Raw genomic sequence first — 24,745 nt, forward strand, 5'->3', positions numbered from 1 at the left:
AAATACTACTAAAAGTTCCAAAAAATATTACATATTTGCTTTAATCTAGAATGTGATGCAGTTCTTTCCAAACGAAAATTTTTGTCACTTGCTACGAAAAATGAAATAAAAACTACCCTTACAAGAAATTTCGTAGAGATGTTTACCTCAACCTGTGGGAAAAGGACAATCGCTTATTCAGAATGTTTCAAACTATGCAGTTAATAACTGGAACAACCAGGCGAATGCTTCATTGGCTTCTTCTGCTGAGCAACATCAACCCAACCGCAATTCGTAGAAGCGGGGCCTTGCACAGAGAATACTGCAAGCTACAGAAGAGCCTGGAATTATCCATACGGGAAGACATAAGCCTATGACGAAACACTCCGTTCAAGAACTCCGTTGCGGCAAGCGGAACAGCTAGAAGCCACTATTATCGAGGTGAGGGACCTGTGGATCAGAAAAGGTCAACTTATTAAAAATCCTGAAGAGCGTGAATAGTTCAGAAAGTATAACTGTCGTACTGCTGTCACAGAATCGGTCAAATTGAACATAGCTTTCACTGGGCATGGTAGAGGTGCACTCTTTGCAAAATGGAGTGCTGTAGTCTCCGGTTTGTAACTGGCGCTTCGATACTTTAACGTACGTCAGACGGATGCCCCCTTTCAGGTGAGTTCGAGCGACCTCATGAGAGTTGACGCTACAGCTGTTACATGGATTAGGAACTTACATATTGACATTTAGTTTTGTCTCCCTGTATTCTGATTTATACTCTCTCTCTCTCTCTCTCTCTCTCTCTCTCTCTCTCTCTCTCTCCATTTTGCCACTGCACGTGAACTATACGAATAAACAAACGGTTCATGTTACACACTACTAAATGTTGTAGAGGGACTTAGATCAAATTTTACATAGAAACTCGTGCCCGGAAACATCCACCGACGCTACAGAGCCTCAAGAGTTCCACGCGCCGATACCTGTAAATGTATGTAGTAATGTATCGGGTGTAAGAAAAATGTACGGCAAGACATTACTCACACGTAGATGAAGAAATTATGTGAACATTGATCTGAAAACGCTCTGTATCCCCGTTAAAACTTTTTCTCCAACTCATTAATCGTGGGAAACGCACACGAACAGAATGCACCATCATACCATGTGCATATCTTTCTCACAGATGTTGCTCCCCTTGGGCATTGATACGTGTATCAACTCGCCATCGTAGTAAATCTCGGATGCGCTGATGTATTCCTGGAGTATTGGTTATGGTTTATTTATGGTTACGCAGCCTTCCATATACGGCCACAGAGAATGTAAAAATAATCCGCTGTACCTACCAGTGGCCTCACACAACTTGTTAGGTGCCGACACATTGACTTTAAAACGAGGTGCTCCAGCGTTGATGTGCAGGTTTCGCCGCACAGCTAAAGGCACATCTGCTGACAGATCAGGTAGAACGTTCTCTACGAAATAACTTTGCCCGTTGAGCTTGGGTGGAAGAAAGTGAAGCCTTACCAGTCAGCAACACTTGTAAAACAAACCACTGACGGTGCACAGCGTAACCACACGTCACGAGTACTTGTTCCCCATGGTTCTAACGTTCTGTTCTAGCGTGTTTCCCGTGATGGAGTTCGAGAGAATAAATTGTAACATGGAAACAAAGCGTTTGAGACCCATGTTGACAATTTGCTTCGTCTACGTGTGAGGAATATATCCTGAAGTTAGTGCCGTACATTTGTTACACCCTATATACAGGGTGCTTCTGTGATGTTACAAACTTTGAAGGATGAGGGAGAAAGATAAATGTTTCAGTTTGAGGTAAGGGTCCTTGTACTGGAAACGAACGAGTGGAAAGTTATAACATAAAACCGTTGAGGTATCTCTGACAGTGGAATACGTGTGCCGGTTCTGTTGCTAAGATTGTAGGGTAGGGTAGGCAGCTTTCACTGGAGGTTGTATGGAATGTCCAGTAAGCATACGTTAAGAGCTATGAGCACGTATTCAATAGACATTTACACACTATCGAAGAGGAACCAAATGCTCATAGGTCAAGTAAGCATTTTAGAGCTCGTATTTTTCTTGTCTTGGTCCATACCAGTACCTCGGAAAGTTGCGTACCCTACATCCTTAGCAACAAAAGTACCAGTACAAGTATTCCAATGTGATAAGTATCGGAATGATTTTCGCTTGTAACTTTAGGCTCCTTCGTTTCCGAACCAAGGAGCGTAACCTCAGATATGTCTCCATCCTGTACACACATTTACAGGCGCCGGCACGTATAAATTTGATACTCTGTAGTGTCGTTGTGACGTTACAAGTACTTGATCTAAACCTCCCCTCTACGACATCTAGAAGTGTAAGATGCATTGTGAACCACCATGTAAATTTTGGACTGAAAATTATCAACGTTATCAGTTTATAGATGTCCGCGACACGTATTTTATCGTAAGAACATAAAAGTACTCGGATAAAACTTCCCTTAATAGATGTGGAACTTTTCCTCCTGTGTAATGAAAAACGTCGTCGATGAGTTAGCATTTGTAGAACCTTATAGAAACTTGCAGCGATAAAGTTAAAACTATTCAATTTATTATTGGTAATGAGATCTTTTAGTGTATAGTGTCACCGACGAACGCAGAATTAAGAGAGACGCCGTGTCCCGACAGCGCGCGAGTACTTCTATGCCGCCGCCAGGATTTTATTTCAGACGGCTCTCCTTAATATGGCAGATTTGCTGTGTCTCGAAAATTTATTTGCGGCCCTTAACTTACCCTTCGCCACTGCACCCATTACCCAAATCTCCGCTTTACAAAAGTAACTGTAGATACTTTGAGACCAATATTTCTGTTGAAGCCGAGCAAAAAATATGTATATGTTTAAGAAGTTAGGAATGGGTTGTTGTATATTGGTTCATAGTAAGATGTTTTTATATTTGAGTCAGTTGACGATAGTATTTACAAAAAATGAACTGCAGTTTACTGGAGTGGATTGTTGGATGTCAACAGCAGGTGATAGTTATTGGAGGATGTGTGCGTTGGAAGGGATGTGGAACGGAACAGTTGGAGAGGCGGCCCTGAGCAGAGCATTGGAAAATTAGTGAAGAATGTGATGGAGAGGGCGAAGAGATTAAGGAACAAGTGATTAGTTACATCGGGAAGGTTGGATCTTTATGCAGATTTCTTGAACAGGTAGGGCCGCGGAGTTTGTTTCGTTGAACAGGATGTAGTGAGAGACTAATGTATAGTTGAGGCAGGGGGGACGGGACGTGTTGGGTCCACCGCCACAGGGTACCAGGGTTCAGGCACATATAATGCGGGCTCGCACACCATCGGCACTGTGCGCGCTATTTGATTTGCACGTTGTGAGGGCAGTCGTATAGATGTCTGGAACTTAATGCAGTCAAATGACAAAGAACTTAATTTGGCAAAATGGATCGTAAACAGAACCACGTTTGGCTGGGAACGTAGTTTGCCGCTAACTTACGCCGGTTACTGACGTTAGAGCTTGACTTCGCCTTTGCTGTGTTACATAGTTGGGTGACCCGTAGTCGCTGCACTCTTTCGGGACCAGGTCTGCTTGTGCATCTTGTAAACGAAGTACAGCATTCCAAAACAGTTCTGCGCAGCGTCTCGGTCGTTCGCTGCCCTCAGTGTTTACGTGTCTGCGTACTCTGCCGCCGGCCGGCGTTCATTCGCCAGACTGGTTAGACAAATACTGGCGCTAAACACGCTAACTGTACAACGTTACGTACAACTAAGAGTTGATAGTCGCAAACCAAAACGTCTTCACGTTAAAGTCTGATAAGTAGGCGTAACAGTGTATCGGCGCTCTTAAGTTACAGGAAATGGTATGGCGTATTTGCTTGTTTGGGGCAATTTCTACAGAAACTTTCCACCGCGATTAAGCAATTATATATATGAAGTAACCAGTTATGTGATTTAGAATACTTTCAGAACTGATACTTGCAATTCTTAATAAAGTAGCATACCTCAGAACGGTTGTACAACATAGTTAATGCCCCACCGCAAATTACGAGAAAATCAGAAATTAGCTCATCCAGTGTCTTATCTACAGCCATTATCCCTACGTGCCATTCGCGTGTGGACAGGGAAGGGGCAAAGATAATGAAGGGTACGGGAAGTACCCTCCGCCACACACCGTAGGGTGGCTTGCGGAGTGTGGGCGTACGATGTACCTTACGTCACTGTTCCGTATGTGTGGGCAACAGTTCAGTGCGATGGAGAGACATAATGGTTGTCCTGAAACGAATAAAATGATCTAATACTGTTTTATTCATAATTTCCGAAACATAAAGTATTTGTTGAAAGCCTTGCTTACCAGTAAAGGATTTTGTGGTCCGTTAGATGGCTGTTGAATCAGACTTAGCAAGGGACGAAGATATCAAGGTAAGCAGCTTAGAGGCCATGTCAAGAAAATTTTCAGCACTGTAGTCGCGGTTAACAGTGCATTTCACGGGCCAATAAGATATTGCTTATTTTAAGTACAAGGAATAAAGCAGCAAAAAAACATTAAGCGCGAAATCGTTAAGTCGTGTATTGGTTTAGCAAGGCCCTTGGTCTGTAATGTCCTGGAAAGCTTAGGACGTGCACTGAAGCAAGTCCAAGATAGGCAGTGGTGTATATACGTGTGAACAACCATGGGCCGAATTGCATGGGAAGCCCGAACTTTGCAAAGAATAGGACGCGCACTACAGTTTGTAAATAACACTGTAACAAAGGCGAAAAGAGGTACGAGGGTGTGACGAAAGCAGATGCAGCCATCGCGAATATCAGAACTTTTACCAGAGTATCAGTGACTGTTACAGATACGAAAATTTTATCATTCTAGGAATTGACTCTTCACCGTAATAAGATTATCCCGGGATATTGTGTGAGAGTCCTGGAAACTGTTTAACTACAATGCAAAAAAAGACCAGCCAATGGCTTTTCTCCACCATACGACCAATCTCCGTGCTACCGTGTTGATTTTTCGTGACTACTCGCGTGGTTCTTTAACCCTACGCTAGATTGTAGAAAGAAAATGACACAATTAGTCTGATGGAATTTGACACCCCAGGACTTCACTGATAGAAAATCACTAGTTACTGCCAAATCTTAATCATATAATTTTATTGCACTAAACTGAAACTACTAGGTCTTCGCGGAATGAAAGTTTGAGGTCAAAATTTGATATTTGCCTAAAGAAATATCCGTATCGTTTATTCAACGATACTCACTATAAAAGACCCGTTATGATGGGAAACTAAATGTGGAAAATTAAAAGTAGCAGAATTCAGTTACTTGTTTCAGAAACGCATACCTCACACTTTGGAATGTATTCCAAGCGCAGATATATTTTTACGCACGAATCGTGCTCTGTTTTGTAATGTGAACGAGGGTAGATGACAAACCTTGTTTTGGAAGTTTCCCTTGATTCTCGTACTGGAGCAGTGACCTGTCGATTCACTACTGCCAATTCATCTACCGCGAGTTCTGTCGGAGGAACCTGTTGCAGTTTCATATTAGTCTCGTTTTGCCTGTAAATAGTCTGGGAACTAGTTCTATCAATATTTAGAATAGTTACAGGCCATCTTCCTGAGGTATTTCACACATCGTAAGTGGAACACAATTACTCACTGTATACACATCGCCTTTTAATATGTAATTGAATCTGTTTTTCAAACTGGCTTTATATTTCGATAATCTTATCTCTAAGCGGCTGCTAATAGTCTATTATGCAATATTTTGTATATTGAAATATCTCCCAAGCTATGGATTACACTGAAGTTGTGCAATATATTGTACAGTGAGTGTATTGATGGATTACTGAAATAAGATTGCGCAGATTGGTTGCACTGTGTATTCTAATACTCTATATACTTACCATATGTCACATATGTGCCAAACTATTTTGTCCGATCTGTTGTGAAACCTAACTGTGGAAATAATTTGAAAATCAGCGGAACTCGGGTTCATTTTAGCGTTGGTGAAAATCTGTAGGGGGTTTTCAGCCGTTTGATATGTAAAATATAGTAACAGATGAAAAATGCAGCAGTACGATCAGTTATCGAAATAGAGGAAAATGAATCCTAAAACAAGAGAGCTACCATTTGTAAAGAAGTCGTTGCGGACTAATTATGGGAAATGGAACAAAAAGCTGATCTGGGGTTCAGGAGATTCTGGCGCAAAAACTTACTTTCGGTGTAATAAACTTTTTGCAAGGGCTAGAAATTTCTTCTACGTCAAATACAATAAGTAAATGCCCAAACACAGCTTTCTTTACCTTTTTGTAATGTTCCATTCTTTCGTAACAGCTGTGATAATTTTTCATGCTAAACTTTACTGGCAATATTGCGCCTCTGAATTGTGGGTCTTCATATGAATTTCTTGTGCCCAAATAATTCAAAGTAATTGACAGGCGCTGAGTTGCAGGAATAACTTCTCGCAAATGTCCTTTTCCTTGATTATTTGTGCAGCTATTTTCAATACCACTTCAAATGGACGAGCGCCCATCCTCTAAGTTGATACCTATTAGACTCGCTTATCGTGTCATCTCTTCTTGTGCTACTCCTTCAGCCGCCTACGTCTCCTCTTTCCTTTTGGCGAACGCAAAGCGAGCCCAAGGGCGGAATATCTGCTGGCGTCTACATTTACCATATTTGCATCAGTTGCAATTCTGCCAACTGCAGCAGATGAAAATGAGAAATAAGGGGCATCGTTTACGTATTTGGATTCTGAATTATGCCATGAACACCATTAGAAGTTCAGGATCGGTCAGAAATCTAAGTAGGCTTGACAACATCCAACACAGTTTGGAAATCTCTCCTTGTGAATCTAATTCAAGAAAGCGTTCACCGAGCTACTATTGAACTGCTGCTTCAAAAAATTTGCGTAGCAGGTAGATAAGGGGTCTATTTTTCAGGCACTTCGGATGTGAGTGCATCATTTAAACTTTGTCAACGAGATCTTCTATTTAAAAAGTCTCGGTTAATTATCGGTGCAGAAAGATCTAAGAAACTTGAACCACGCAGATAGTTTCTCCTACCTTTTTGTTAAAAAATTGTCATCTTTCAATTGGAGAAATGGTAACAACTTGACAAACTTGCAGAAATCTAGAAAACTGCTTTTACTCGAGAATACAGAAAGAAAACCGTGAATCATGGTATTAAACAACTTGGGTTGCAGACTCTAGAACCTTCACATAAAACCTGGAGATATGTACGGCAGCAGGCAGAGGTGCTAGACCAACTCATCAAAGCAGCCGCTGGTGTAGTCGAGAGGATGTTGTCACATGTGGTTCAGGAAGCAACACACTCTTACATATTGTCTACCAGCGTAGCTATTGCAATGAACCATTCACGGGACCATAGGCGAGAGCTTTTAGGAACAAGAAAGAATAATAAATCCACCAGCAGTCTAAATCAGGAACACCAATAAAACACATGTTCAGCTTTCGAAAGTTTATTGTATTTCAAACACAGAAAAGTTCATTTTGACGATGCATGAAGCCGTCCTTTGACGCATTAACATTGTGCATTGTATTGATCGTTGGCTCCAGATAGCGAAATGACATTGCAGTGACTACGTGCATTTAATGGTGGGAACATACGGAGGTGTTAGAATGGCTTTAAGATGGGAAATTTCACTAAAGACGTCTTCAGAAAAATGGCTTTACAGCGCGTCTTCAAAAGTCAAAGTCCTGGTAAAGGAATGAAGGCAGAAAACAAGATTACTATATGCGAAGTGATTAAACAGAAAATTTTGTCGAAATCCCTTGAATAATTTGTGTGTGTGTGTGTGTGTGTGTGTGTGTGTGTGTGTGTGTGTGTGTGTGGAAAAGCGTTTTACATTCCATGAAAAGCTATATATAAGCCAAGAAACTACAGTAAACGTTATAATTTGATGCAGTGCATGGTACAAAATTTCATTGCCATATCTTCAAACTTTTGGCTTGGGTTCATCTTCTAAATAGCGTTTTCCACGAATGTGCTGCCCGAAACATCCATTGCGCTACGGATACAGACTGCCGGGGGGCAGTATAATTCTGTGGGGGACAGTCAGCTAGGCTTCCATATTCACCCTGTTGTAGTAATCGAAGGCGCCATGGAAACTGTGGACTACGTGAACGTCATTGAAGGCCACGTGCATTCTCTCATGCATGATGTTTCGCTCAGCAGCAGTGGCATGTTCCAGCAGGATAACTGTCCGTGTCGCAAGACCAACTCCTTTACGCAAATGGTTCTTATAATCGACTACTTCCCTCTCCTATTGAAATTAAATACGGTAATGCCCGTATGTAAGAAATTACTTTTCGTTAATATGCAATACCATGTCAACTTGTGTGGGCATTAACGTGTAAGTTTTAGGTCTGTGCGTGTGGAAGGGTGAAGGAGTGGGGGTGTCTCAGTTTGGGACTGGTTGCCGGTAGAGGACGGGGATATGCTACATCGTTTATGGCGCTGCCAACCTCATTAAGCAATTGAGGTAGCAGTTACCGTTGCTAAAGTAGTCTGTTGGGTTGGGTTGTGACACACGATAGTTGAATTCTTTATTGTTGCTGGTGTCAGGCTCGTTATAATTGTAACTCGGGTTACAAAAGAAGATACACAGAAAGAGAAATGAAATGTGGTAGATACCAATCCTGTTAACACAAAATGGCGTGTAATAAGATGCCACCAGCGTAATGCAGGGTTAAGGTTGCGACCTCCTTTAGAGTAAGTCTTCCATCGTTAATGATGTAAATGTAGACACGATATAGGGCCTTAACCTTACTTTCCGATATGAAGTAAATCTAAAACAGCGCTGGAAGTTCTTTGTGATATGCAGCTGTGTGAACACTCATTAGGCGCAAGCCAGTTCTCGTCAGAAGAGCGGGCTGTGCGCGGCGGATAGCAATTTGCGCGGAGTTTTCGCGTTAACAAGGACTCACTGTGAAGGGCCGACGCGTAATGATGCTATTCATTACGCGACAAGCGCTGCGAGGGTTTAAGCCGCGAGCCCGGGGCCAGCCTCAAAGGGCTCTAAAATCTAATAACGCGACCACAAAAGTCTCTAGAACATCTTACCTCGGCAGTTTCGCAACTACATAATCGTGAACATCCGCCACCGTGGTAAACAAAAAAGTGAGGATGAAATCACATGAGGTTATCGCCCGAAGATACGCGGAGGAAACTCCTTAAAAAGTTGCTTCGAAGCGACATTGTCGTCCTGTGGGCATATGGGTGAGAAACGTCAAAAATGGTTTTTAAATTTCCAGACAGCAACACTAAGATTTGAGATGTCAGACTCCTCAGCACTGCCCGATAAGATACTGCTTAGGTCATAGTGTTGCCTGATTTCCCAATGTTTAGGGGTCTCTTGACATGACCTGCCCTACGTTTTAAGTTCGTGGGACATTAAAAAGAATCCCTGCGTTGCATACATTGTTGTATTATTGCTCTTACGCCGCTGTTTCCTATGCCCCTTTCGCCCACTGACATTTCTGTACATTTAGCAACTGAAAAAATACGGTGTCACTGTTCATTGTGCGTCAGACTAAAAATTTTAAGGTCGAAGTTTGTCTCCAGACGGGTTAGTTTTCTTTGTCACGTACTCGTTCTTCGCCTCGTGCAGTAATTCGTTAATGTGAAGAATGCGTTTGCACCGTGATTGAGCTCATATGAAACTGTAGGCCACACCTTTTCGTGGCACATTTAGTACTCTTGCCATTCCATGGCGGTGACCAACACTCGCGCTCGCGAAAGTTAATTTCGTGCTTTTGTTTGTAGTGCGAAGTAAATGGCGAGAGGAAGGTGACAAACGTCTAGGTCTGTGCAAAACGCCCATCGACATTCTCAATTCAGTGAACTGAAATAAGTGCGTTCAGCAATTGATACAATATGTATCTCTTTCGGAAACGCAGTAAATTTATAATTATATAGCATGTAATTTCACTGAACATTAAACTGACTACACCAGTAATCCTAAACATTGCGTATGTGGGATGCCTTAAACGTGCTGTTCAGGAGAGATCTCCAGCGTCTCGTACTCCTACGGATTTATGAAGTCCTGCAGGATTCAGTGGCAATTGCCTCCAGCACTACTTTAGACATTAATAGAGTTAATGCCACATCGTGTTGCGGCACTTCAGCGTGCTGGCGGGAGCCCTACACTATACTGGAGAGGTGTACCAGTTTGGCTCTTCAGTGTAGATGGGACACGAGGCAAACTATAGATGACAGCCGGCCGTAAGCACCCAAGGCATTAATATACCCACTCAAGGTGGGACATTCATCGCGTACTTGCGGCGAAAGTGTGCTTGTGCATTTCATATGAAGCAAGTCAGATACCTTGGTGAGCGTGGCTGACATTCTATGCTGGTTAAAGTGTGAGTGTTCATTAACCGTAGTACCTGCTGAGTAGTGGCGTCAGTCTCTCGGCAGCTCATGACCAGATGGTTTGCAGTGGGTGAGAGCTGGAGGGGGCGCTGTCCACCTGCAACAGTAGAGTACCTTGTATCAGGCCGGGACAGCACTGGCAACATGTGGTCTTGCGTTAACTTGTTCAGAGAGCCACCAGCTGAACGCTTCAGAAACGTAGTTAGCTATCTGCTATGCCAGTGGTTCCCATCCTTTCTTAGACCGTTACCCCTGAGTGCAATCACATTAGCTAGTACCGTCCCCCCTGCCGTAATCCAACCCCCACCCCTCTCCGCTCCACTGTCACCAAATGTAGCGCCAAACTAAACTGTAGAACGAAAAACATTTTTTGAAACACTTTTATTTTTAAAATGATGAAATGTGTGTTTTAGAATGAATGATGAAGCAATTCGTGGTGCATCTCAAGTGATACACATAACTCCTTCTCAGAAAGGAAAGCTAACTATCCAGTGAGGGCAGACACTTCTTGCAAAACATACTTCTGCGTTACTCCTCCACAATGCGGCACTTGCTTGACCTGCACACCGCAACCTCGTTTAAAATCAAGCTTCTTCAGATGTATGCACTATACTTACTGTTTGTAAATCACTTGATTGCTAAGCTCCTTACTTCTGAACTGGCAGAAGTTTGGCTTCAGGTTGTTAATGCTTTGTGTCTAACCACTCTATTAATAGTAAATAATAATGTGTACAGTAGTCTAGCGGTCGTTACGTAGTTAGTGTGGTATCGTGCTGTCAATGAAACAATTTCTGCACTGCTACAGGTACTATCTGCAAATTGAACACATTTTCGTGATATATTTAGAATTTGTCTTTCATCAGCGCTGTACGGGTCAAAGCACAATATACGCGTGTAGTGGGTGAATTATGTGAGGAAGCTGTAACCTCCACCGCATTAATGCTACTAATTGAAAGTGATTATCGATAACTTATATAACCGATATTAGTCTCACAGAAGTGTGGTAATAATGAAAATCTTTTGAAATTGATTTCTACGTCTACATATATACTCCGCTAGCCACCAAGCGGCGTGTGGCGGAGAGCACAATTCGCGCCAGTCATATCCTCCCCCTCCCCTCCCCCCTCTCTGTTCCACTTGCGGATTGCGCGAGGGAAAAAGACTGAACGCCTCAGTACGAGCTCTAATTTCCCTTCTCTTTGAATGGTGATCATTGCGCGATTTGAAACTTAGTGGTAATATATATGCTCTTCATCCTCGGTGAAGATCAGATTTTGGAATTTTGTGAGCAGCCCCTTCAGTTTCGAAGCATTTGAGATGAGGTGCTACAGACGAATGTTGGAAATTAGGTGGACTGATAAGGTAAGGAATGAGGTGGTTTTGCGCAGAATCTGTGATGAAAGGAATATGTGGAAAACACTGATAAGGAGAAGGGTCACGATGGTAGGACATCATGTGAAGTCATGAGGGAGTGACTTCCAGGGTACTAGAGGAAGCTGTAGAGTGCAAAAACTGTAGAGGAAGACAGATCGGAATGCATCCAGTAAACTGAGGACGTAGGTTGCAAGTGCTACTCTGAGATAGAGGTTAACACAGGAGAGGAATTCGTGGCGGGTCGCATCAAACCATTCAGAAGACTGATGGCAAAAGAAAAAAAAAACATGGTGGAGCAGTAGAATTAGCATCGGTAGCGGTGAACGTGCTGGATGTAAGTTTCTAGAGGTGAATGGCGGCTCTTGATTGCCTCTAATTGTTAATCAGCAGCTGCCTGCTTTGAGCCGTGCAGTGTGTTAAGTTTGGTGTAGCGTGATCGGAGGGTAAGGCGCGTATGGGCACACGTGTGCCCTCGCCATACGGGCTGACAGGCTTGGCGGCCTTGCTCGGGGAAAGCGGCCGGGATGCACCAGCCCACAGAGTACTGCGGCCCCTTCCACTCACGTGCTTGTGGCGGCACGTAACCACCCTTCTCTCTCTCTCTCTCTCTCTCTCTCTCTCTCTCTCTCTCTCTCTCTCTTCCCCCCCCCCCCCCCACACACACACACACACACTTCCAACAGCTTGTGGTTCGGCTGTTCTTAGATCCCAATGGTCTCATCTGGAGTGTAAACGTCTCCCAATCCATGAATTGACTCTTCGAAGAAAATTTCCAAATTTCCATCTCCCAGCGAAAGCCAAATACAGAGCCCAACGTCTAAATAACTTTTTCAGTAGTGCATTCACTTGCAGGCTAACTGATGTGTGCGTCTGAAGAACGTGTATATACAGCGGGCCTCGCATTCCATTTCAAGGTAGTGGAATGAACTTACCTACGGGCCAGTGATCCCTCTTTGGACTGCATGTGCCGCAATATGACGGCCACCTGCCGACACTAAATGCAAAAGAGAATATTCCCAGATTCTGCTCTGATAACCCTACTACATCGCATGTTTCTGGTTTGTGGATCTGTTTCAGCACTAGTGCAAAAAAAGGGTGGTGATTCTGCTGTATCATTTCAAAGAGAACAGCATGAGATGCAGTAGAAAAAACAATTTTGCACAAAGTTGACATCAGATGTTCAGACATAGTACCACTCGTAAATACTGTTACGCACAAACCTACCTGTTATTATAAACTGATATTATACCTATTAAACGTCAGTGTAATGGTTCCGGCTATACCTTCATTAACAAATATTTATAACGTTTGGCACCATTCGCTAATTTCTGCCTTACAGGCAGTCCTATAGATGCCGACAACATAAGTGTATCTGCCTATAGCAGAGGACGTGGTAGTTCCTTGCACAGTGTTTATACTGTTGCTTTAGGTGCTATTAATAGCATGTGTGCTGCTTATAGTCCAACATACAAAGGGTACTAGGAGAGGTTTGCAATGCGGCTTTAATTTTTTCGAAGTAATTTCCACCACATGGTGAATACCTCTCCATCCTCCGAAACCAATCCCTAACCCAGTTTTCCAAAGTTTCTCTAGGGAATAAGGTAATGCACACTTGTCCCAAGCCCTCAGAAGGTCCTCATCACTTGAAAACTGCATTCCTTTCTGCTTCATTTTCACATGCGGGAACAATGAAAAAGTCACACGGAGCTAGGTCTGGACTGTAAAGGAGAATGCTCGAGAAGTCTGTGCTGTACCTCGCAAATATTCGGTGCATGTTTTGGCGCAGTGAGCTGGAGACTTCTCGTGATTGAGGAAGCAAATGTCCGTGACTTCACTCGCAGGTTCTTCAAAGATTGGATGATTTTAGGCAGGCACTGATCAGTGTACCACTTAGCTGTGTCTGTCTCCTGTGTGTCCAAAACCACACGCTCCACAGTTCCAATCGATCTGAAAGAGAAACGGCTATCATTTTCTTCTTTAATGATCGTCTGGGTGTACCGTCTTCAAAGACCCGAATTTTGAGTCTTAGTCGGCACGGCACGTCATGTCATCACAACAGTCTTGTCACCAGCCGAGATGTTATTCATATACTGAGGTTGTCCGTTAGAAAACTTCATCTCCCTGCGCGAAGTCACAGGTACGTATCTGCACTTTCGTCAGTCTATCAAGAGACAGTTTCTTTACTTGAAAACGATGATGCAGAACGAATTGCAGGTGCATTTAGCCCCCTGTCTTCGTCCGGCACTTTCGCCACAGCATCAGTGTTTTCCTCCGTAACTGATGATCGTAGCGTTCCCGTCCTCTCAGCGTCCTCCAAAGTGAAATATCCTCTTTGGAAATTTCTGCACCTCATGTATGTAGTTGTACGATGTGGGCACAATAGCGCAAGAGTCTTCAAAGCACTGGTCAATGCTTTAAGCACGTTCGAAGTTGTACCGCAAAACTGCCCGAATCTGACTTCGTGACCACGACGGCATAGGAAGCACTTGTAACTATCCCTGCTAGTGAAAGTGTGGCCATATGCTTGGCACTGCGGCTACAATGCAGGTATGAAGTATTCTCAGAACACAGCAACAGTCAACCGCCTGCGACTTATTGCAAAACTTTACTAGTACCGTTTGTATTATATATGGTCTGTACCTATAGCACTTGGGAATTCGTAGATCGTGCGAAACTTGTAGTAATGTGGATGTTTGTTAATTAAGAAAGAGCCGACATGTAACCATTGCACTGCCCTTTACACATTCACGGCTGTGGTACCGTACAAAATAATGGACAGTGATAAAATATCGAATGACACCGGCGTGTCTAAAACGAAATAAAATTTTACATATTTGGCAGCCTAAATAGATAGCGCGCTTCAGAGACCAGTCATCCAGGCACCTACTGCAGATACAATATATTTCGTTCACGGCGGCTTAAATATAGAATTTACATAACTACTACCTGCACTTGCGGATGCTACATGGGGGTTACAGATACGTGGAAAAGATGGGAATGGTATTGCAAATGTTTATTCCCTACAGGAAATACACAGTAAAAGATAGAAAGCGCACGAAATATTTCTGGAGCGCTAAGTTGTTAACATTTGCTGGAACTGAACCTCAGTACTCTAAAATTCGTAACATACGTGAAGGAAGCAGCTATTCTGGTTATGTAAGTCACTTCTGTTGTAGTGCAATACCCTGCTGATCTCAAATTCCCTGCCTCAGTTATTGTTGTGCTTTATTGGTACACCCCTATTCATAAGGCTTTTTAGTCTGAAAGGAGTAAATATCTTCTCGTACAGACCTATCTAAACCTCTGCCTAAAAACATTGGCGGATGATGCAGTGCACAAGTATCAGTACGAACGCGGAAGCTGTATGCACGGGGATCAGTTCTACATCCAAATAGTAGAGAAACGGCTGCCGTGGCCACAACCATTATTTTCATCGATGTAATGGCCGTCATTTGTGCTGTAGTCCCCTGTGGTAACCGTGTTGGCAGCTTTCAGTGTAGAAACGGGTCGTGAAGTTGTAACGGTGTTTTTGGCGCGCAGCTAGGCCCACAATGGTGGCGTCTAGACAGAGAGTACGAGTGGCTCCCCAAGGCCGTGGCGAGGCCAGATCCTTTTTGTCTGCGTGCGTCCACCGCCCTGTCGCCGAACACCTGCCGCTTTTCGTAGCCACTGTCGGCTCTTGTCGCAGCCGCAGGGCCGATGGCCTAACACTTGTAACAAGGCAATTTTCCTACATGGGCAATTTTCGCTTCCGCGGCCAGTTTGTCACGAAAGCACGCCAGGGTCACTCCATGCATTCCGGGCGTCTGAAAGCGCTAGCGATCGCGATCCCATTTTACAATGGACGACTGGTTTGTCACCTCGAAAAAATTTAGCTGCGGCCATGACATGCATATTCAGCCTTAATTACAAGTTTTTCTCATCGGTGGTGGCAGAGGTCTGCAGGTTTGGCTGTTGAAGAAACGTTGGATCTTGAAAAAATCAAATTCTGGAAACGGCTACCACGCAGTATGTTCACCTGAGGAAAGAGAAAAAAGCCACTGGTTGTCTTATCAAGAGAATAGGAGGCTGAGGCAGAATTTGATAGTCCAAAAAAGCAGCAAGGGCCACTGTCCCATGTAGATTAGCTATGGCGTTGTGGTGGAACACACACGCCCTGGGACAGCTTCCTGTGAGTCTTTGTCTTGAGTGACGCGTAACAGTTAAGATTGTCCCTTACGAGCATATATTAGCATCGCATCATGACAGTCCCAAAACACCCAGATAACCTCCAATATTATTTTCATCTTCGGATTTCCTGGCAGCGATGAATTCCCATGTTAAGATTTTCTTTTGCTCATTTGCCTCGGGGTCATAGAAATCGCGCACCACTCGTCCACGGTGCTCAGGCAGTTAAAGAAATCGTTTGGATTGGACTGACGCAGCTGCACGATTTCCGCAACTGTCTCACACTGCCTTATTTGTACGGATATGATAAGTCGGAGAAACGCAGCGGCGCGACCTTTCATATGTTCAAAATGACTTGTAAGATTTTGAAAACTGATCCATGACGACTCACTTGACTATCGTGAGCCGGCTCTAGAGCACTAACCTTAAGATTATTTCTGCTTCAGAGATATCCTCACACTTCATTCTCCCCCCAGGGGATCCACAACTCTTTTGTGGATACGTGCGTAGCGAGCACGGGACCCCGAGCTGATGTGGCCTTCCTTCCTTTCCGGGCTGCATGCCTTCCCTTTCCGCATCCTTCCCCATCCCCCATCTTCGCCCCCCCCCTCACCTCTGGCTCTTTCCTTCCTTTTCTCCCCCTCTGGGGGAATGGTTTGTGCCTACGTCCGGAGACGGACGCTTGTAAATGTACCACATTCTTCGCCTTCCTTACTTGTAAGTCTTCGTCCTTCCTTTGTCCCTCTCTTTTCCTTACCTCTTCTCTCTACCCTTTTCTCCGCTGCGGCGTTTGAGACCTCTTCTTTCCTTTCCCTTTCCCTTTCTTTTTCTTCCTCCCTGTGCGTGTCTGAAGGCCGACCCACGCACTTCCATGCGTAGCCGGTGACGGGGTAACGCGTAATTCCCCGCCCCGGGTAGACAGGTAGGACACGTACGTACCCCCTGGTAACGGCCAGGCCCAGGGAGGGGTGATTACCCGAGCTGATACCTTCCGAAAGTGCCGATTGGTCCCTCCGTCCGTTTGTCGGGAGGTGTGACCTGAGGTGTGAACAATCACCTAAGGCGGGAGTGCCCTCAGAGAGGGCCCCCACAAGGGAGGAGCGCGCCATCGGAGACGCCGGTAATCATGGGGGATTCCTCCGCAATGGTTTCCTCATCTTCCACTATGTCTGCTCACAAACGTAAGTTCACTGAGTCTCAACCACAGTCAGTTCTTCCATCGTTGCCACAGTTCCTTGTTGTTTCTCGGTCTGACGAAGGTCACGACTTCTCCACAGTCAACCCTTTCATTATTCAGAAAGGTGTCGACGCAATTGCAGGTCCTGTAAAGTCTTGTTCCAGATTACGGAATGGCACCCTGTTGTTAGAAACCCACAGTGCCCTCCAGGCACAAAAATTGCTGCGTACCTCACTACTACACACTTTCCCTGTCCGGGTGGAACCGCACCGTACCTTAAATTCCTCGCGTGGAGTCGTTTATACACGCTCCCTCGATGGACTGTCTGACGAAGAAATTCAGCACTACCTGTCAGACCAGGGCGTAACGGCTGTTCATAGGGTTATGAAAAGGGTTGACACGAAGATCATTCCAACCCGCACTGTCTTTTTGACATTTGACAAAGTGCAACTCCCATCGAAAATCAAAGCAGGCTATGAGATAATTTCCGTTCGTCCTTACGTCCCAAACCCTACGCGTTGCTATCGGTGCCAGCGATTCAATCACACCAGCCAGTCCTGTTCTAATCCGGCCAAATGTGTTACGTGTGGCAGGGATGCCCATGAGGGTGCTTGTCCACCTCCATCCCCTCGCTGCATCAACTGTATGGGTGACCACGCTGCTTCCTCTAGAGATTGCCCAGTTTTTAAGGACGAAAAGCTCATCCAGGAAATAAGAGTGAAGGAAAAGGTGTCGACCTTTGCTGCTCGGAAGTTGTTCGCCAGTCGACAGCCCACCGTGCCTCAGACAGGCAAATACAGCACTGTCCTTGCTTCTCCTCGGCCAACAAAGGAGGCGGCCACGCAGACTTGCGACCTCACCTTTAGTGCCACGGTCGTCCGATCGGCCAGCGCAAAGATCGCCCGTTCAACTTCACCACTTTCGCCTGCCCACTCTTTGGCTCACCCTTCGTCGGGTTCTGCTAAATCTCGAGCCCAAAAGTCAGACACCAAGTCTTCGAAGAAAGAGCATACTCGTGAAGAGTTTTTACGTACGGCAACTTCACCACCATCGGTTCCTCCTTCCTCTAAACCTCATACTTCCAAGAAGGCTACAAAGAAACCCAGTTCCTCTCCTTCTCCGCCAAGGCGTGTCCCATCCACAGCGCCACCTGGCGGAAATCGCCCTCGGCCGTCTTCTGTGTCGCCGAGGCGCACTGCTGGTGGCCGGTCAACCGGCCGATCGCTGGTGGCAGGAGCTGCTCCTGACCAACCTATGGATCAGGATCTTCTGCCTTCGGCCGAATGCCATTCCATGCTGTCGGTCGCAAGCTCTGAGCAGTCGTTGAGTTGACAGCACCCTTGGTCACATTCCTCCATTTTCTGTTCACCCTATGTCCATTATCCACTGGAATATCCGCGGCATTCGAGCCAATCGGGATGAATTGTCGATCCTCTTACGATCCTACTCGCCGGTCATCTTCTGTCTTCAGGAAACAAAGCTGCGTCCTAATGACCGCTTTGTTCTCCCTCATTTTCAGTCCGTCCGATATGACCTCCCCTCTGTGGAAGGCACTCCAGCCCATGGAGGACTCATGATTCTTCTCCATGATACTCTCCATTATCATCCCATCCCCTTAGTCAGTTCCTTCCAAGCTGTCGCCGTCCGTCTTTCCCTTTCTGGATACACGTTCTCTCTTTGTACTGTATACATTCCATCGTCCACACCAATGGCACGAGCTGATCTCCTTCATCTTCTTGGTCAGCTTCCACCCCGCTATTTGCTGATTGGGGACTTCAATGCCCACCACCCGCTTTGGGGATCTCCACATCCTTGTCCACGTGGCTCCCTATTGCTAGACGTCTTCCACCAAGCGGATCTAGTTTGCCTCAACACTGGGGTCCCCACGTTTTTGTCTGCCTCCACGACAAATTTCTCTCATTTGGACCTTGCGATCGGTACTGTTCCGCTTGCTCGGCGCTTCGAATGGTTCGCCCTTGATGATACACACTCGAGTGACCACTTTCCATGTGTCCTTAGGCTGCAGCCTCAACTGCCATATATGCGCCCGCGACGCTGGAAGTTTGCCCAAGCCGATTGGACACTTTTTTCGTCTCTAGCGACATTCGATGACCGTCGCTTTCCCAGCGTCGACGATGAGGTCACACATATTACCGACGTTATTCTTACAGCTGCGGAACGTTCCATTCCACGCACCTCCGAATTGCCCCGGCGCCCCCCAGTTCCTTGGTGGAACGAGGCATGCCGTGACGCAATCCGTGAGCGGCGACGTGCTCTTCGCATTTTCCGTCACCATCCTACTTTAGCAAACTGTATCCGCTATAAGCAACTCCGTGCGCGATGCCGTCGCGTCATCCGCGATAGCAAGAAGGCAAGCTGGCAATTCTTTATTAGCTCCTTTAACACCTTCACTCCCTCCTCGGAAGTTTGGAGTCGGCTTCGACGGTTCTCAGGCGCGCCTAGTTTCTCCCCGGTCTCTGGGCTCACTGTCGCGCATGATACCTTAGTGGACCCCGTCGCAATTTCTAACTCATTGGGTCAGCACTTTGCTGAGATTTCGAGCTCTTCAAATTACCCGCCAGCGTTTCTCCCGAAGAAACGTGCAGCGGAAGTGCGACCTCTTGCTTTCTCCTCTCAAAATCGCGAAAGCTACAATACTGTTTTCTCCATGCGGGAACTCCAACATGCCCTTTCTTCTTCTCGCTCCTCCGCCCCTGGATCGGATGGTATCCATGTCCAAATGTTGCTGCATTTATCAACCCATAGTCTGCGTTACCTCCTTCGCCTTTATAATCGAATTTGGACCGACAGTACCTTTCCCAGACGATGGCGGGAAGCTATCGTCGTTCCCATTCCGAAACCTGGAAAGGACAAACATCTCCCCTCTAGTTATCGCCCCATTTCTCTCACGAGTAGTGTCTGTAAGATTTTGGAGCGTATGGTGAATTACCGTTTAGCTTGGTGGCTGGAATCCCGCAGTCTTTTAACACCTGCCCAATGCGGATTCCGACAGCATCGCTCTGCAGTTGACCATCTTGTTGCTCTCTCCACTTATATCATGAACAATTTTCTCCGGCCCCCCAGGGGGTCCACATCTCTTTTGTGGATACGTGCGTGGCGAGCACGGGGCCCCGAGCCATTGCAGCCTTCTTTCTCTCCCGGGCTGCATTTCCTTTTCCTTCCCCTCCTTTCCCCTCCATGCTCCTTTCCCCTCGCCCTCTCCTCTCCCACTATTGGTGTCCTTGCTTATGTTGGCCCCGCTATCCTCCTGGTTCTGTTGGTTTTACTCTCTGGCTTTGTTGCGTCCTTATCTCCTCTTTTTGGCATTCCTTGGTCCCCCTCTGGGGTTTGACCTCCATTCCAAAATTTCTCTTCCGTAGTGTGAGCCATTTGGGGAAGAGCACCTTACCTAGTGTCTCCGACGTGCGCCCTCCTAGTACATTCCACCTTTTCTTTCACGTCGTGGTCTGATGCTAGGGTGCATAGCCAGCACGGTAGCCAGCCCGTGTGGTGGGGTCGCTATGTACCCTTTTGGTTGAGCCCCCTGAACACACAGGGATCACACTTCTGATACCTGAGCTGTGACCTCCTCATGCATGCCTTGGAGTGGTTGCTCGTCATCCTGGAGCATCGGAACTCCCGGCAATGGCCGCCGTGCCAGACGGCCCTTGCTGTGGCTGGGTGGCGCCCGTGAGGAGAGCCCCTGATCGGAGTGGGTGGTATCAGGGCGGACGCTATGCACATGAAACGCATAAGGGTCCAAAACTCTGGCCGTTCTGCGGCCGTCTCTCTGCGTGGTACTGATTCCTCAAGTGCTGCTTCTCTTGCCCCTTCGGCCTTCCCTTCCATGGCTACCCCCTGGGAAGAGGGTCAGGCCCGTCGTCTAGGGGCAAAACCTTTCCCCCGTTATCTAGTTTGCACCAGGACTGATGGAGATACTTTCACCAGTGTCAAGCCTTTATTCTTTGTGGAACACATTGAAGACAAGTTTGGCGAAGTGGACTCCCTGAGCAAGATGCGGTCGGGTTCATTGCTGATTAAAACTACTTCAGCTGCCCAATCTGCGGCCCTTCGTGCCTGTACCCATCTTGGCACAATTCCTGTGTCTATTACCCCTCACCAGTCTCTAAATATGGTCCAAGGTGTGATTTTCCACGGGGACCTCATCCTTCAAACTGATGAGGAACTTCGGGACAATCTCGCACGGCGGGGTGTTCACTTTGTTCGGCGTGTTCAGAAGGGTCCTAAAGATAACCGTATTGATACTGGTGCCTTTATCCTGGCCTTTGAAGGGGATTCCCTTCCTGAGAAAGTTAAGATTATGGTCTATCGCTGTGATGTGAAGCCGTACATCCCACCTCCTATGCGGTGTTTTAAGTGCTTGCGTTTTGGCCACATGTCTTCTCGCTGTTCCCAGGACCCTCTCTGTGGTGACTGTGGACGTCCACTCCATGAGGGGAGTCCCTGTGTTCCCCCTCCTGTATGTGTAAATTGTCGTGGTAGTCATTCTCCACGTTCACCAGATTGCCCAGTTTATAAGAAAGAAAAAAAGATCTAAGAGTATAAGTCCCTCGATCGTTTAAGCTACACAGAGGCCCGTAAGAAATATGCACGACTGCACCCTGTGTCTATGACATCAAGTTACGCCTTGGTTACATCTTCCCCCCTTCCCCCCCCTTCCTTACCCCCATCCCGGACCCCACTCCTCCCCCCCTCCCCTGCGGCTCCCACACCTTCTCCTCTGGGTGCTGCTCCCCCTCCCCAGCCGGAGAAGTGTCCCACTCCTTCGGCGTCTGCCGGTCAAGGGCGCCTCTCCCGGGATGCCCCTTCCCGGCACCTTCCAGGTCAAAGGTCTGCTGCCGCGCGGCGACCGCGAGAGCCGCGGTCTGTCGGCCCCCAGGTCGCCCGGTCTCTTTCTGTTCCTGATCTTGCTGCAGCTGGCTCCTTTATGCCACACAGCCCTCCTCGATCTCAGCCTGAAAAGAAGAAGAAACATAAGTCCCGGGACAAAGAGCCTCTGGTGTCACCGGAGGTCCCTTCCCCGACTTCACAACTGGATTCTGACCTGTCGTTTATGGATGTCGCCCCCTCCTTGTCTGTGACGGGTGGGGACCCGGCAGTATGACTGGATTTAGCGTGTTCAGCCCTCATTTAAACCATCGTTCTGTGGTTCTCCAATGGAATTGTAATGGCTACTATCGACACCTTCCGGAATTGAAATCCCTTCTTTCGTCCTACTCTGCAGCTTGTGTGGTTCTCCAGGAATCACATTTTACTGATGCTCACTCACCAACCCTCCGTGGGTTCCGTGTTTTCTGTCGCAATCGGGTCGGACCCTTGCGGGCTTCTGGTGGCGTTTGTACGTTGGTCCGTACCGACATTGCTTGCACGTGGATTCCTCTCCAAACTACATTGGAAGCGGTTGCTGTTAGGGTCCACTTAGACTCTGCAGTCACCGTTTGCAATCTTTATCTCCCTCCTGACAGGGCTCTTACACCTGCTGCCTTAACCACCCTTCTTCAGCAACTTCCTCCTCCCTTCCTCCTCCTTGGGGATTTTAATGCTCATCATCCTTTGTGGGGCAGTGCCTTTCCCTCTAGACGAGGTCTTGTTATAGACCAATTTATTGCAGACCACGACCTGTGCCTTCTTAATGATGGCTCCCCTACTCATTTCAGTGCTGGTCATGGTACCTTTTCTGCCATTGATCTTTCTCTTTCTTCTCCCTCTCTCCTCCCTTCATTACACTGGTCGCCACACGACGACCTTTGTGATAGTGACCATTTCCCGTTGATTCTCACGCTCCCTTCGCGCTCCCCGATGGACAGGTTACCTCGTTGGTCTTTCCACCGCGCCGATTGGCCTCTATACACTGCACAGGTCGAGTTTTCTCCCTCTTTGTCGGGTTGTATTGATGACGTCCTACGTGACGTGTCTGACGCGATTGTTCGCGCTGCTAACGTTGCTGTCCCGCGCTCATCTGGACTATTTCGTCACCGGCAAGTCCCGTGGTGGAGTCCGGCCATTGCCATTGCCATCCGTGATCGCCGTCGAGCTTTGCAACACTTCAAGAGGCACCCATCCGTAGCCAGCCTTACTACTTTTAAACGCCTTCGCGCTAAAGCCCGTTATTTAATCAAACAGAGCAAGCGGATATGTTGGGAATGATTCGTTTCTTCCCTTGGTTCCACTGTCCCTCTGTCGCGGGTATGGGCTACACTTCGTTCTCTCCAAGGTTGCCATCGGCAGTCCACCCTACCAGGCCTTCACCTCCCAGATGGCATTTGTACGGATCCATTAGTTATCGCCGAACATCTTGCGACCCATTTTGCAGTGGCATCGGCGTCAGCCTCCTATCCCGCTGCTTTCCTTCATCACAAACAGCAGGCTGAAGCTCTCACCTTATGTTTCACCACTTGTGAGTCAGAATCTTATAACGCACCTTTTACTGAATGGGAATTTCTTTCTGCTCTATCTTCTTCTCATGATACGGCCCCTGGCCCAGATTCCATTCATAACCAACTGCTTCAACATCTCAGTGCTCCACAACGGCAACATCTTCTTCGGGTGTTTAACCGTATCTATCTCCAGGGTGACTTCCCTTCTCAGTGGAGGGATAGCATTGTGGTTCCTGTCCTTAAGCCTGGTAAGAACCCCCTATCTGTTGACAGCTATCGGCCAATTAGTTTGACCAATGTTGTTTGTAAGTTACTTGAACGGATGGTAGCCCGTCGGCTCACTTGGGTCCTCGAATCTCGGGATCTATTGTCCCCTTACCAGTGTGGCTTTCGAGAGGGACGATCTCCAATCGATCATTTACTTCGCTTGGAATCCGCAGTTCGGCAGGCTTTTTCCCAGCGCCGCCATTTGGTTGCAGTGTTTTTTGACCTTCGCAAGGCCTATGACACGGCCTGGCGCTATCACATCTTACTAACCCTTCATCAGTGGGGTCTTCGGGGCCCACTCCCGAATTTTATCCGCCAGTTCCTGATCCATCGGTCATTCAGAGTTAGAGTTGGTACTGCTTTTAGTTCTCCACGGACCCAGGAGACGGGCATCCCACAGGGTTCTGTCTTGAGCGTCCTTCTTTCCCTCATTGCTATCAATGGACTTGTGGCCTCTGTCGGTCCCTTGGTCGCCCCTGCCCTGTATGTGGATGATTTCTGCATTTGGGTTAGTTCCTCCTCGATGGCATCTGCAGAACGGCAGCTCCAGGTGGCTATACGGCGTGCCTCTGCATGGACCCTCTCACACGGGTTTCAATTCTCTCCTTTAAAATCGCGGGTGGTCCACTTCTGTCGCCGTACTACGGTCCACCCTGATCCAGAGCTCTATCTCGCTGCACAACGATTGCCTGTGGTTTCACAGTTTCGTTTCCTGGGTCTTCTTTTCGACAACAAGCTCACTTGGTTGCCCCATATCAGACTCCTGAAGGTAGGATGTTTACGTAAACTCAATGTCCTTCGCTTCCTTGCCCACTCCTCTTGGGGTGCGGACCGTTCTCTCCTCCTCCGTCTTTATCGTGCTCTAGTTCTGTCTCGTTTGGACTATGGTTGTCAAGTTTATGGTTCAGCTGCTCCTTCCACACTGCACGTGCTGGATCCAGTCCACCATCGTGGTATCCGTTTGGCCACCGGTGCCTTCCCTACTAGCCCTGTTGATAGTCTCCTGGTTGA

At 46.8% G+C, this 24,745-nt stretch overlaps 1 protein-coding gene and 1 long non-coding RNA gene across 5 annotated transcripts in view; one reads left to right on the top strand and one right to left on the bottom strand.

The window, feature by feature from the left end:
• The window catches only part of LOC126195224 (myristoylated alanine-rich C-kinase substrate), a 495,457-nt gene that overhangs the window by 326,476 nt on the left and 144,236 nt on the right, over positions 1-24,745 (top strand). The window lies entirely within an intron of this gene.
• Positions 1-24,745, bottom strand: part of LOC126195227 (uncharacterized) — a 386,656-nt gene that overhangs the window by 294,861 nt on the left and 67,050 nt on the right. For both annotated transcript variants that reach the window (XR_007538561.1, XR_007538560.1), the window contains exon 2: positions 10,366-10,448. This is a non-coding gene — a long non-coding RNA (uncharacterized LOC126195227). The remainder of the gene's footprint in view (positions 1-10,365; positions 10,449-24,745) is intronic.

The sequence above is a fragment of the Schistocerca nitens genome, chromosome 7 (genome assembly GCF_023898315.1).
Source record: "Schistocerca nitens isolate TAMUIC-IGC-003100 chromosome 7, iqSchNite1.1, whole genome shotgun sequence".
Lineage (NCBI taxonomy): Eukaryota > Metazoa > Arthropoda > Insecta > Orthoptera > Acrididae > Schistocerca > Schistocerca nitens.